Genomic DNA, 14891 nt, shown 5'->3' with positions numbered 1-14891 from the left:
TTATCATTCGCTTTACCAGATAAATCTGGGGGCTCCGAGTGCCAGCTATCCTGAGGGAAACTTCAGAGGGAACCAGCTACTAGAGGGTTCAATTAATCTTTCGCCCTTATACCCAGGTTGGATTACCGATTTGCACGTCAGGACCTCTACGGACCTCCACCAGAGTTTCCTCTGGCTTCGCCCTGCCCAGGCATAGCTCACCATCTTTCGGGTCCTATCACGCACGCTCATGCTCCACCTTCCTGATGGAGCGGGCAGAAGGGCCAGTGGTGCGCCCACCGCTGGAAGCACAGCGGGATCCCACCTCAGCTGGCGTGCGCCGGCCCTCACCTTCATTGTGCCACAGAGTTTCACTCGGCCTTCCAACTTGCGCTTGTGTTAGACTCCTTGGTCAGTGTTTCAAGATGGGTCGGGTGGGTAACCGACATTGCCGCAGATCCCTGGCACCCAGCATGGGCCTCCCCGCCCGGTGGCGCGACGCTGTCGGGCGCACTGAGAACAGTCCACCTGATTTGACAGTCGCACCGGTATCAGGGGGCCCGTCTCCCCTCCAACCGCCCCAGCCCGCTTCGAAGGGAGACCTGCAACGGGTGCCTGGGGGAGGGTGCGGAGGTGGTTGAATCGAAGTTTACAAATTCCGAATTAACTACGATACCTGTAATAGAGATCACAGCTTTGAAAGCTACCAGGTACCTGACTACAGAGTAGCCAGCCCAGTACAGACATCACTGTTAGACAGCATCAGACTTTCTACACGTAGACGTCACCATGGAAGGATGCAGTCCCACAACTATTAGGACAAGAATCATTTGGATGTGGCCTCAGCGTTCGGTTGACGCCCGAACTGTTATAAAAGATTTGTGGGTCTTTATCGGCACATACGCAATCGGCACGCTGCATTCTGACCAGGGACCTGCGTTTAGCTCTCGAGCTTACAAGGAGGCCATGGCCAGTTTGGGCGTTGCATTGCTATTTTCGAGTCCATTCCATCCTGAGGGAAATTTGGTAAATATGGGTGAATTTTGCGAATTCGCGGTCCGCGAATTTGTGCGAAAGCGTACTTGTGGTCTGCAAAATCCGCGAACTTTTGCGAGATTGTGGATTTTTTTATTTTTGCGTGGTCATGTGATTTTTTTTCAGCACGGCTACCGCGAAGTTACCCATGGGCGTGGCCATCTTGTTTTCAGTGTTCGCGTTGCCTAGTTCCATTTCCGGGCGCTAGTTGCATGATCGCATTTCCTACTTGCGGGGTGCGATTGCGTGTTCGTGTCCGTTTTTGCGTGATCGCGCAAACTTACCCACGTGGTTGCAATGGGCGCGGCCATCTATGGTTCTGGGCATGCTTTTTCTATCCAGATTTAATATTTGTAATCCTTTTGTTTTTTTGAACTTTTTTTAATCTTTTTTACTCATTATCTATCTTTCTATTTCTCTACATCTATATTTTGTGTTTTTTTCAACTTTTTGTTACTTTAATAACTACTTTTTTTTTAGCTCTCTCTTTTCTTTTATTTACTTTTTTTCCCTATTCTTTCCTATTTTTCCTTTCTTTGACCTAGGACCATGACAAAGGGAGCCGGTAAGTCGAAGGGGAAGAGTCCCGCACCCTGTAGCCGGCTCCCCTGCGGGCGGTTAAGGGGGGAGTCAGTAAGTCCTAGGGAGATCTTTAGCGCAGTGGAGGTGGTAGCACTAGTCTTCTTTGTACAGGGCGACCTCCCCAAGACCTTCGCGGCAGGCGGCAGGCCCGGTACCGGGTATGGACTCCGGGAGCGTCGCCAGCTATGGGGTAAGGTGTGCCGGGCCATGTATCGGGAGTCTGGGGTCCGGCACACCTACAACCAGGTGACGCACCGGTGGTCCGACATCCTGGACCGGGAACAAGACCTGCTCGACCTGCTTGGCGTCAAGATCCCTGGGCTTGGTGAGTACTAGTAGCTAAATAACTACTTTGTTTTCTTCTGCTCTGTGTTATATTGCAAATATAATTTTTTCAGAAGAGCAAGAATGCTGCCGAATACATTGCAGGTAAATTATGTTTCAAAAGCTTCTGTGATTGAAGGTGCTCGCCTGCTCAGTCAGTGGCGGTGCTACTATGCTTACTTGTTTTCAATTTTGTGCTTATTTGGCTTGAGTGATTATGTATGAGTGCACTTAACAGAACTGCGTAATGCTAGAGAGACTAGAGACTCAAGTCCAGTCCTTCCTTTGTACTCCTGCCACTAAGAAGAGATAGTGGTGGGGGATTAATAGGTTGAGTATATTATGACTTGGTATTTATTAGGAAATTTTGTAGTGGTTTGCTATCATGACGGACTGTGTCTGTCACTTCGCGTGCTGCTGAGTGCTGCCAGTCCTAGTAGAACCTTTTTGTAGTTGGCTTAGTGAGTTACATACCTTTATAAGTAGACGGTCCACGAATCCAGCAATACTAATATCCTAGAGTAGACCACATCAGATAGGTCAATAAATTTAGTGCAATTGTTGTTTATTTCCCCGAAATAATTTGTTATTGTTTTTTTTAAATGTTTGATTTCGTTGACAACAATCATCCATGTTTGTGCCTTTCTTTCATGTACATCAGCTCCTCCCAGGGGCAAGAGAACAGAGTTGGCAGTGGTGGCGCCGTCGGAGCAGGAAGGCCAGGATCGGTCCCCCGAGGGCTCTTCTGCTGGCCCCAGTAAGTTTGCTTGTTAATATTAATAATTATACTTCCCTAACTTTAACTGTACCTATTTAATCCAAACGTTCATCATAATTCTATTTTTTCCTAAATCGTCTTTGATCTTCTTGTAGAATGTTTCTAAATTCTTATCCTGCCTCTACTATGACTCTCTGTGCTACTAATATTTTATTAGTCTGCCTGTGTAGCTAGCTACAAAAACAATTGAAGGACGGAATGTTGCAAAATGGCAAAACATTCACCCCAGTCACAGATTTGGGGTTAATCCATCGTTATTTTGCTCACCACACTACCCCAGTTCAGACAATGCCATATGCAAATCAGTCTTGACCCTGTGCCTCCTGGGAACAGTCCAGCCCGAACTACCAAGCCATGTCTTCCCTGGACCGATTCAAGCATACTAGGACCCGTTTCTGGCTATCAGCCTTCATCAGCCAGGATAGCTTGATTCCAGTGGAATAGAGAGCACGGGACTCACGTCTGAGCATACCCGTCCCACTCGGGATGACAGATGCAAACACAACAATTGATGGACGGAATGTTGCACAATGGCAAAACATTCATCCCAGTCACAGATCTGGGTTTAATCCATCGTTATTTTGTTCACCACACCACCCCAGTTCAGACAATGCCATATGCAAATCAGTCTTGACCCTGTGCCTCATGGGAACAGTCCAGCCCGAACTGCCAAGCCATGTCTTCCCTGGACCGGAATCAAGCATCCTAGGACCGGTTTCTGGCCTATGGTCATGTCTGAACTGGGGTGGTGTGGGGAGCAAAAACACTATGGATTTAGGCCCAGATCTCTGTACCGGGGTGAATGTATGACATTGTTCTGCATTCTGTCCATCAACTGTTGTTTTTGTGCAGCTAGTTAAGCTTGTACAGTTGGCAAAAAGTGTTAAACAACTCCTATTCAGCATTAGCTCTAGGCACTGAGTGCAGTCCTCTGGGTTGTCCACAATGTCTATTGAAGTCTTCTTAATGTTTATGCTTTGACAATTCCCAACAATACAATGTCAATGGCCACCAAGAATAAGATACTAGTTTACTTTTTGATTGGTTAGGAGGACATACTACTACTGTTGCAGGGACTATTCTGCACATACAGAACTATGGACAAGAAATAGAGCATTGGTGATAATAGGAGCAGTTAGACTTTCCACATACCTCAGTCATAACAGAAGTTGAACCCCCAATCTCCTTAGTGACTAGCTAGTCTGTCAGAGTCATTATTTAGCTTCCGAATGCAACAATGATCCCCAATGATTATACAACCCAGAACATAAGACTACGGAGTTATATTCCCGACCTCCCAGAGTCACGGACTCATGCTTGCAAATTGCAAACCCTTTCGCTCACTCACTCATGGCCAAAAACCACAGAGTCTATGTAAGTGTTAAAGCTTTATTAAAAGTAAAACAACTAGCTCTGTGTGTACTCTGTATATTGAATTTCAATTGTGCATTATATAAAATCATTTATTAAAATCAACTTCATATAAGATAAACGGTGAACTCTTGAAAACTGAACAGTGGCTGATTTTACACATTAATTGTAGGAGAGCCCTCACCTGGTTGGAACTTAAAGTCTTGGTGGTGATGATGACGACACCGAGTAACATATTGTTCTTGTTCGTAGAAGGGAAGCTTCTGTCTGTTATGAGAAAAATGGTGTGTGTTAAAAAGCAAGCATTCATCAGTTGTGCCAAAAAGTGTAGCATGTTATGGCTAAGCATAAAATAAAAAAACACCCTCCCCTTACGAAAGGGGAATTTTTAGTTTAAACTAGAGAGTCACAAATAATTACATTTGTTTATGTAGTAACATATTTTTTAATTCCTAGACAAAATAGGGAGTGGTATATATGGCATCTAAAAATATTACATGTATTTTCTAGGCGTAACACCATCAGCAGAGCCAACCGACAGTGCCAGTGCCAGAGCCAGCGCGGAGGTGGTCACTCCAGGGGTGGATATGGTGCCAGCAGGTACTGCTGTGGGGGATGCCACGGTAGTGGCGGGCAGTGATAAGCTATTATATTCCTTACTTATTGAGATTGCAGAGTAGGCTCACTGCAGAGGTGTATATGTTGTACAGTACAAGTACACTTTACTGTTAAGAAGACTTACAAATTTAGAACTAAGTTTTTGTCAACCAGATAGAAGACAGTCACCCTTGACTTGACTTGCGGTGGGAGTTGACGAGTAACCAATGGCCTCCTCTGAATTTGACTTCAACTCAGCTGTGAAAGTTTTATCGAGAAGCCAAGTCAGATCAGAGATGAACTTGATAGATGGGATGAACGAAAAGGGAAAGAAGGGTGTAAGGAAGGACGAGCAAGTTAAATTAATGACTGGCAAAGAATGATACGTGTTTTTGAATGCAGGCACAGGTGGCTCGGAATCTGATGCATGGCCGGTTGAAAGCTGAAGCAAGGATCGGTGGAAGGAGAAAGAAAAGAGGACTGCCTGGGTGGGTGAAACAGAAACTGTATGTGTGCACAATATACCTTTGGTTCAAATTCAAATGCAAGTCAAGCACGGATGCATGGCTGGCGGTTTACAAAATAAAATAAAAAGGGTGTTTTTCGGTGAGAAAAAGTAAGGTTCGTCCAGTTGAGACATTAAGAAGAATGATTGAAATTTACTGTGAATGGATGGATGCCTGGATGGTATCTTCCTCATAGATAGCATAGGTGTATGTAGACAGAGTAGACGGTCACTGGATGAAGAGTGTTACTTTGAAGAGCATGTAACATCGCACGCCCGTTCCAGAGTAGCAAAGCCAAGGAAAGTAGAAGTTGTAATTTTTCAGAATACTCCCTTGACTAACAGTAGTTTGCAAGCACAGCATATATTGCGTATCTATATTGTATAGTTCACATTATCAAGTCAAGTAACAACTCACAAGTGCCTTCCTCCGGCGATTACGGGGACCACTCACTACCTCTGTTAATACTTTTTTTACAACTCTGTCATTCATGTGTGGCCTATCGGTGTTCACTCAATCAATAAAAACAAAGCACCTAAAGTAATACCTTATATAAGCAAATATCCTGTAAAGGGATAGATGATCATATAATTTATCTTCTTCATTTTCCTTTTGTAGTAGTCAGGGGCAGGGCAGGGCAGGGTGAAAGTTAAATTAATTGAGCAGTAGCCCTTGTAACAGAGTGTGGCCAGTGCCACCCGTAATAGAAAAGTAAGAGCTTCACCACCTGCATCTACTGGACTGGTAACAGTAACGCAAGTCTGCGTCATCATGGCTTGCGTCTGTTTTTCTTCGATGCAAGCTGACTGCGATGGCATTATGCCGGCTTCCACAAGTTTACGTACTAATTTCGCTAAACAAGAGAGAAGAAGAAGACTGGTGTACTGTCTGAGTCTAATGTAGTGAGTCCATATAGTTCTAGTAGATTCCTGAAACTCCCACTAATGTTAGAGCAGAGGCCAACGAAGTGGGAGGTTAGATAGACACAGGCCACAAATGTTATGTACTGTGCTTGCAAGTTGCATGTGCTACTGTGACACAACTTTCTGTTGAATTATTTTGTGTTAATCTTAAAGAGTATTGGTACAGTATTTTTTTCTTTCTTCACATAGATACTCTTCTAAACTATCAAGGAAGGAGTTGGCTATCCAGGCCAGTCAACGGAAGCTGGAGGCAATTGTCACCGAATATCAGCGGCTGGTGGCTCAGGAGGAGGAGGATGACTCGCAGTCAACATCCACAACAGAGGAATCCTCCTCCGCTGCCCCATGGTCATACAGCTAGCGCAATACTCCAGCGGTAAGGTGCCGTGGTCTGGCAGCCACCCGCCGCCTCCGAGCAGCGAAAACAACAGCTGCCCCCCACAGTACCTGCAAGGCTCGTATGCACCGATTGACCCTGCGAATGGCCTACCTTGAGCAGGAGGTGGCGAGGCAGAAAGCCCTGCTCAGGGACCTCCGGAGAGAGCTGCGTGACCACCTGGCCACAGGACACCGCTGGCAAAAGTAGAGAGAGAGAGACTGTCCCTTGCCCCTTTTTTAAAGACTTTTGGGGGGTGGGAATTGGGCGTTGGGGTGTTTGTACTTTTGGGGACATTTCATGGACATTGGTTGGCGTTAGGGAGGGGGATGGGTCGGGTATTGCAGGATAGTTTATTTTTGTTAAGGTCGAAATAATTATTTATTTTCTACTTAAACATAGCATACACGTTTTTACTGTTTTATGGGGTAGGCAGGGAGGGAGGTAACTGTACGTTTGTTTTCCTGAAACTTAACTGGCTGCTTGATTCAAATTGTCTAAGTAATTGCCCAAATTTGTACAAAAGTGCCACTGACAGAGTTAGTGAATTCAATTGTCTTACTACTTTGCCAGTACTACCGTCAGTCTCTCCTCTCCTCCTACTCCATTATTCTTCCTCCCCCAAAATGCTTATCTTACCTGTGATTTGTGTTTGAGATTAGGGCTAGGCACAGGGCTGGCTGCATGGCAAATGGCAATTAAGGTTGGCTATGGAATCCTGGACGGATGAAATGGCATTGTTGTGGTGGTAGTAGTAGTGGTACACACTGGCAGAAGCAGCATATAAAAAAAGGAAATGAAACATTGAGTGGCCTGAGAGGAGCATTAGAAGTTAGAACAGTACGATAGTACAGTACATAAGAACAGTGCCATAAATTGTAGCCTAAGCAATGATAAAGTATTCAATCAAAAGTTAACTAGTAGTTGCGTGGATTATGGCTACTACACGAAGTAGTACTGAAGGACACAGCAGCGTAAGCTTTCGTCACGTGTAGGAGGATGTTGTTGTTGATGAATCCACTCGATGGCGGAGTCAGACATGAAATTCTGAATTGATTTGCAAATACTCATGGGTGTGTGTCACTGTCAAGCACAATAGGAATATATCCTTAGATTCCTTGACCTGCCTTTAAATTGATTTTCTGTTGCTTTGACCTTATCCTCCCCAGCAAGCGTGTGGAATTATTGGTGCCATTTAGTCACACCTCAATGAAAACCACACAGCCCGGGGGAAGAGGGTTAGGGTTTGAAAAATGGATGGAAATGGGGGTTTTCTGGAAAGTTTTTTGGGGATAGAAAAAAAAACACAGCGTGGACAAACAACAAATGAAGACAAACAAATCTTTGGATACGAAGATATCCATAAATCTTTTAAGGGACATAAAGGAAGTGCATGCATGAAGTTGTTTGCTAAATGGATGGTTAGGTTACTGAAAAGTAGTACTTACTACAACTTACTAACTAGTACTAGACAATTACAGGGCTGCATTAATTACGCAATTTCACTTGCCTATCTGCCCTCAGAGAGAATAAACACTTAGCAGTACATTACATTAGTTTTAAAAATAGCAAAGAAACTTATCAAATAGCTGTAGGGATGAATTTGAAGCAGAGAGCAAACGCACATAGTCGCACTCATAGAAGTTCACAACAATAACATTATTTAAAAGATAAGGTCAAGTGAAGTGGATACTGTAACTGTATGTTGTAGTTGTCCTGGTCAAATTGGGAAGTTGCATGCATCCAGCCATTCCTTTTATTCGCGGTACTCCTCCATTCCATTGGGCGCTCCGTCGATCAATTTTGGTGACCACACTGTCCACTGTCTGCTTGGCGGATGCGGAATTGCGGATTGCAATGGTAAGCCTGAGTTAATGTTTTTCCCATCACACAGGGTAAGTGCCGGCCTGTAATTGTCAATGGAAAAACAGAAAGGGATATTAAAACACCCCGGAGGAAAAATATAAGGTACAGTGTGTAGTGCAAAAATAACACTTTCACTTTCAGAGGCAACAGCATATTACATACATGTATCATTTCTAAAGTGCCTACTCTGAGTCTCTGTTTCCAGGATAATAATTAGCACACAGCTGGCCAGGGCCATGCAGACGGTCAAGGCAGTCAGCACTGAGTGAATCAACCTCCATGTAGCATACCTCTTTGAAACAGACAGACAAAGCAGATCTCATTTTATACACAGCAAGCCACATAGCCGCAATTTTACATGAACCGCTGTCTGGACTCTGGCATAAAACTACAGTGGCTGGACCACTCCATACCATGACTAGACAGACATGTAGTTCTGCTGTGGTTGTTGTTGACTTGTTTACCTGTTTGCCACTCACGAAATGGCCATAGTTCTTCGGTAAACCGACGATGATGATCCATCCATCCCAGTGAGTGACTGTAAAGATATTATGTAACTTTGATCATCAAGACTCATCATCATCATCATGGTATTGGCAAACTCAATGTTGTTCATGCAGTCACAGTCTACACACAGTGAGTCCAAGGACATTTTTCATATTAAAAAATGCAACTTAGTGGCCCCTGCAGTAGAAGAACAATTTGCATTAAACAAGGTAAAAACAGAGTAGACTTGAGTTACATTTAGTGTGTAAAAGATTAAATAATAACAGAACACATAGAATTAATTACATGCACAACAAACAAACAGCAATTGCTTTTATCAGAGCCAGACAGCCAGTGTTGTCCAGTGCATGCCATCTCACCATTCATTCATACATTACCTGTTCCACTTTTTGTCAGCATCTTATTCTTAAGTGAAGGGCCAAAGGGCAGCCTCTCGTGTCAATTTCAGAAGTAACAGTCAGTATAGTTAGTAATTCCAGTCCCACTTCTTTTGAGAGGACTCGTCTACAAAGAGACTGTTTCTTGATTCTGCGTAATCCGGCCATCTGCCTTGAGGGAAATTGATAGGGGAGTCTGGATGAGGAGGAGAGAGGAGCATGACTGAGTTGTGAACTTCAGGAATTCAGACAGCGGCACCTTCAATAAGGAAATAAGACGAAGACAGTGCTGCTGATGGTTTTGTTGTGATTAGAGTTTTGTTGTGCTAAAAGTTGCAAAACAAAGAAAGACACACAGGAATAAAAGTGAATAAGGATGAAAAAAAAGAAAGTCAGTATTTCAGGCCTAGGTGTCAGGGAAGTAGAGCTCGTCCTCAAACTCTGGGAATTGAAATGGGAGTAGGTCAGCTAACAGAGAAGAACTTCCGTCACCTAAGTCCGTGCCCTCTTCTTCCTTCGTGGATTCACATATTTTGTAATTTGGTGGTATGAAGTGCTGATTCATCTTGATCATTGTTAACCTCTCTACATTTTTTGGGCTAGAGGCGGGTCCTTTTTGAAGTTACAATGGCACCAGCAGCACTGAAAACACGTTCAGAAGACACGCTTGCGAGTAGGCAAGCCAAATAATTTATAGCCAGCTTGGTGATCAGTGGCCATTGAGCCCTTTTCCCATACCAATACACCAATGGGTTCTGATCAAAGAAGACCTCTGTTGGGTCATCCAGATAGGCCTGCATCATCCACTCAAGGTCCTCCAGGGGTGCTCCACTTTGGTACCATCTGTTGCCTTTGCATCAACACTGGAACGAGTAAACCCTTGATGAGTTATCCAATCCGCTTCTGACAATATTATGGCTGGGCCTGGTGCAAGTGATGATGATGATACGGTTGCTAGTGTCAGTAACGGCTCTGAGGGAAAGTGACTGCCTTCGGCCACAGAAGTGGACCTTGATGCCGGATGGCATGCTGCTTCAGTAGTACTTGTGGTGGCTTATTCAATTTCCTGCCGCTCTTTTTTGAACCGAGTGGCTGACAGAGCTAGCCAATGTTTGTACTTTGAAACATCTGCTTCATAAAAAGGAATGAATGTATTGCTGGCTTGTGCCTTTTTGTACCGTGGATCCAGAATAGTGGCACAAATGTAATGTTGTTGAGAATGTATTCCTTTAAGCCTTGCATTGTAAACTAGGTGGCTTAATAAGCCCTCCACCAACTGATATGCGTCTTGCTTTTCAGCATCATCTCGGAACGTTGAAGACATCGCCTTCAGTTGGTGCTCTAGCATGTGCAACAATGGGATAGGTTTGCCCAAAGTACAGTCCTCCCTGCTGACTTCACGCCTTAAAAGACCAAGCATGTCTGTCAGGCTTTTAACTAGGTCCCATTCCTCCACCTCTAGCCTCATGTCTTTCATAGAAGCACACATGCGTTAAAGACATACTCATTGATTACCAAGTACTGTTCAAACAGACGTTCAAACAAGTAGAAGGTTGAGTTCCAACGTGTTGCCACCTCCTGGATGAGTCCTCTGACTGGCACTCTACGGTCACGTTGAATGATCCTCATCTGCTTCCGGGCCTTAAAAGAATGGCTGAAACGTGTGCAGATTCTTCGACAGGTGGTCAGAAACTTGCTGACTGTGTTTTCTTTTTTCAAGAAATCTTGAACAATAATGTTAATGCTGTGTTAATGCTGTGCGCCAAACACGGCACTCTGAAATAGCCACCATCAAACATGGCCTTCAATATATTACTGCCATTATCCGTGGAAACATAACCAATCATGCGCTTTCTTGGCACCAGCCATTCAAAGACCTTACTGTTAAACTCCTTCAAAATATTTACTGCAGTATGAGATTTCTCCATGGCAAACATGGCTACTGTGGCATGTTTCCGAGTAGCTTGAAAAATTGTGACACTGTCAACACCTGCAGCAATCTTCTCTCTAACCCCCACAAAAGAGACCCAGTGTGCAGTGATGCACATGTAATCAATGGCTTGGCAACTGGTCCACATGTCTGTTGTCAGGTGGATAGTGTGAACGGCACTCTTCTGCAAAGCTGCCCCAATCACGTCCAGCACTTCTTGATGTAGTGCTGGAACCGCAACTCTGGCAAAATTCCATTTAGGGCAGACTGTTGCCACAAATTCTAGAAAACCCACCCCTTCCATGAAAGAAAAAGGGAGAAGGTCCAGTGCTAATATTTTAGCCAGCATTGCATTATAAAGACGTGCCGTTGGGTGGTTACGTTCGAATGGCGCCTCCGACCAAAACATGCTTTTAATGGTGGTCTCTACCAGACTCTTACTGTGCCACCTAGATGTTGCTGGGGTAGAGGGTATGGGTGCTACCACTGCAGTGCTGCTGCCAGGGGTACTGTGTGTACCAGGAAAAATGTCTCTCGCTTCTTCACCTTCCCCCTGCATGATCAGCTCCTCGTCATCATCATCAGATGCAATATTAATGGCTACATTTGGATTTCTACTTTTGGCTTTCCAGATGTTACTTAGGTGCGCCCCCCACTGGATGCTGTGGTGTTTTTGGAGATGACCTCTCTGGCCTCCGGTACCATAGTTAGTACCAAGCTTACCCCGACTAACTATTTGTTTACAAATCAAACAAATAAATTGGTTTTCCTCCTTTTTGCTAATACTAAAGAAGTCCCAAACTGGGGAGTTGAGCTTTCTGGTAGTGGTGATGGAGGTGCCACTTTCAATGCCAGATGAAGTGGAGGATGGGCGTGACTCTATTGTGCACTTACAGCACCACTGCTTGAGGTAATGGAGGTTGAGCTGGATGTTCCCTGCCGGCCCTTCTGAAATATGGAAGCTGTAGGTCGTGTTGGCGTAGTAGTTACCTGTGTTGGTGGTGGTACCAGTGCCGCGCCGCCCACATCATCCGACCGAGCAGCAGTTCGGAATAGAGTAAAAATGTCTGCTGGGGCTGGAGTGACGACTGTGATGACTGGGTCATCATCGTCAGACTGTTCATCAGCAGCAGAATACACCACTGTGACTTCTTCTTCGTCATCACCCATAGCTGAAAGCCTTGCGGGAATCTTCCTTTTACCTAGCATTGTCGGCTCATGGCGGGCCTCCCTCTCAGACTGAATTGGCGGGTGCCAATCAGGATCTAGATCATCAGAAGGAAGGGGGCTTGAAGAAGAAGTTGAACTATCCCTCCTTGACCTTTTCCTTGCTGGGGATCTGGAAGACAATGGATCATCAGGAGTGGCTTGCTTGGCTGATACCGCCGCATGAATCTCGATTTCCTGATGTGCCCCTACTTCTGGAGGAACAAGTATTGTGGGCAGTTGTGCCTCTCCTTGTGCCTCTCCTTGTGCCTCTCCTTGTACCTCTCCATGCGCCTCTCCATGTGCCTCTCCATGCGCCTCTCCATGCGCCTCTTCCTGCGCCTCTCCTTGTTGCACCTGTGGTTGTTGTTGCGGCTGTGGTTGAACACTCGTCAGATGAGTTACACCCTGCGTTGATTGGATGCTACTTTGCGATGAGTCAACGCCAACATCACTGGTCGATAGTGAAAGAGCAATGAAAGTGGCTGCCTCTGTGGCACTCATGCGCTTGGGCTTAACTTGGCGTGGTGGCACTGAGACCAATGAAGTGGAGGTGCTGCTCCCAGCTTGATCCCCGGCGGACACCGCAGCTGCAGGCGTAGTTTTATTTCCCCCAAAAAAGAGTCAGTCGGCACACCAGTCTCCTTGGTAAGTGGTGCCACTTGCTTCTTCTGCTCCTTCTTACTGGCAGTGGCACTGGCAACTTTCTTGGTAGAGGAGCTTTGGCCACCTTTCTTTGGGCCCATCTTTTTCAGATGTCAGAAAGAGCAGCAGTACACACCCAGTCTGCCTCAAAGCAAGGCAGACTGGGTGCAGGCCTATGGCACAAAGCACACTGCCTGACTTCAAAATGGTCCCTAGACCCCCACCCACATGGCCAGGCCCTGGACCAGGCCTCAAAATGGCCCCCACCCACATGGCCAGGCCCTGAACCAGGCCCCAACACCCAAAAAATGGAAATACACACAATCAATCAATCAATCAATCAATCAAAGCATTTATATAGCGCACTACCCACCCGGAGGGTCTCAAGGCGCTGGGGGAGGGGGGGTCCGCTACTGCTCGAACAGCCAGGTCTTGAGCTGCTTCCTGAAGGCAAGGTGGTCCTGGGTCAGGCGGAGGTGGGTCGGGAGGGAGTTCCAAGTCTTGGCGGCCAGGTAGGAGAAGGACCTTCCTCTTGTAGTGGCTCTTCGGATGCGGGGGACAGAGGCGAGGGCTTGGTCGGTCGATCGAAGCTGGCGTGTGGGAGCGTAGAAGTTGAGGTGGCTGTTGAGGTTTTCTGGGCCTTGGTTGTGCAGGGCTTTGTGTGCGTGGGTGAGGAGGCGGAAGGTGATTCTCTTGTTGACCGGGAGCCAGTGCAGATCTCTCAGGTGTCCGGAGATGTGGCTGCGTCGGGGGATGTCCAGGATGAGTCGTGCCACACAAATCACCCCAATCCAATGGCATCCATGCCCTAAATGATGTTTAAATTCAAGAGACCACACAGAAAGACATGGCCCATGCACCACTGAGTACCCCTGGGCATAATGGATGAAAGCAAGGCAGACTGGGTGCATGCCTATGACACAAAGCACACTACCAGGCCTCAAAATGGCCCCCACCCACATGGCCAGGCCCTGAACCAGGCCCCAACACCCAAACAATGGAAATACACACAATCAATCAATCAATCAATCAAAGCATGTATATAGCGCACTACTCACCCGGAGGGTCTCAAGGCGCTGGGGGAGCACACTACCTGGCTTCAAAATGGCCCCTAGACCCCCACCCACATGGCCAGACCCTAGACTAGGCCTCAAAATGGCCCCCACCCACATGGCCAGGCCCTGGACCAGGCCCCAACGAGACACAAAAAAATAAAATACACACACAAATCACCTCAATCCAATGCTATCCATGCCCTAAATGATGTTTAAATTCAAGAGACCCCACAGAAAGGCTTGGCCCATGCACCACTGACTACCCCTCGGCCTACTGGCTAGTGTGGCTTTAACACGCACACCAAAATAAAAAAAAACTTCCACATAGATATGAGCTATTCAATTCCATGCCATCCATGACGGCAATGATATTTAAGTTCAACAAAACTCAAGGGCACAGTTGTATCATGCACCCATGACTAACCCTGGGCCTACTGGATACTGTGGCTACCCACAATATGTTTTTTTTAAAGTTGTGAAAAAGTTTATAAATTGGAGCTGCAGCAACTGCAATGCACCAAACAAACAACACCAACTTACTTGTAAAATCTCAAATCCAAAAGTGATCCAAACAAAAAGTCTTCAAATACAAATATCCAGTAGCAGCCACAAAGAGTAATCCTTCCAGCTCCAGATCCAAATGAAAAGTGACCAGAACATGGACAAAGCACTGGGAGGAGTCTGCGGACAGGAACAGGAAGTTGGAGACTCTGGGGCACTTCTTTCCTCCCAACCCCCCAAAAACTCACTACTTGCACAAAAAACGGCAGCCAAATGTAATCTGAGGAGTTATTCTGATCCAAATCATCATTTTCAGAAGGTTTATGCTGTCAG

General features: G+C 45.8%; 1 pseudogene; it reads right to left on the bottom strand.

Moving 5' to 3' along the window:
• LOC147689786 (28S ribosomal RNA) overlaps positions 1-1549 on the bottom strand; it is a 3631-nt pseudogene extending 2082 nt beyond the window's left edge.
• Between the last annotated feature and the right edge of the window lie 13342 nt (positions 1550-14891).

This window comes from Lissotriton vulgaris, chromosome 9 (genome assembly GCF_964263255.1).
Source record: "Lissotriton vulgaris chromosome 9, aLisVul1.2, whole genome shotgun sequence".
NCBI lineage: Eukaryota > Metazoa > Chordata > Amphibia > Caudata > Salamandridae > Lissotriton > Lissotriton vulgaris.
Note: the sequence above shows the minus strand (reverse complement) of the source record. Positions and strands in the feature narration are given on the sequence as shown.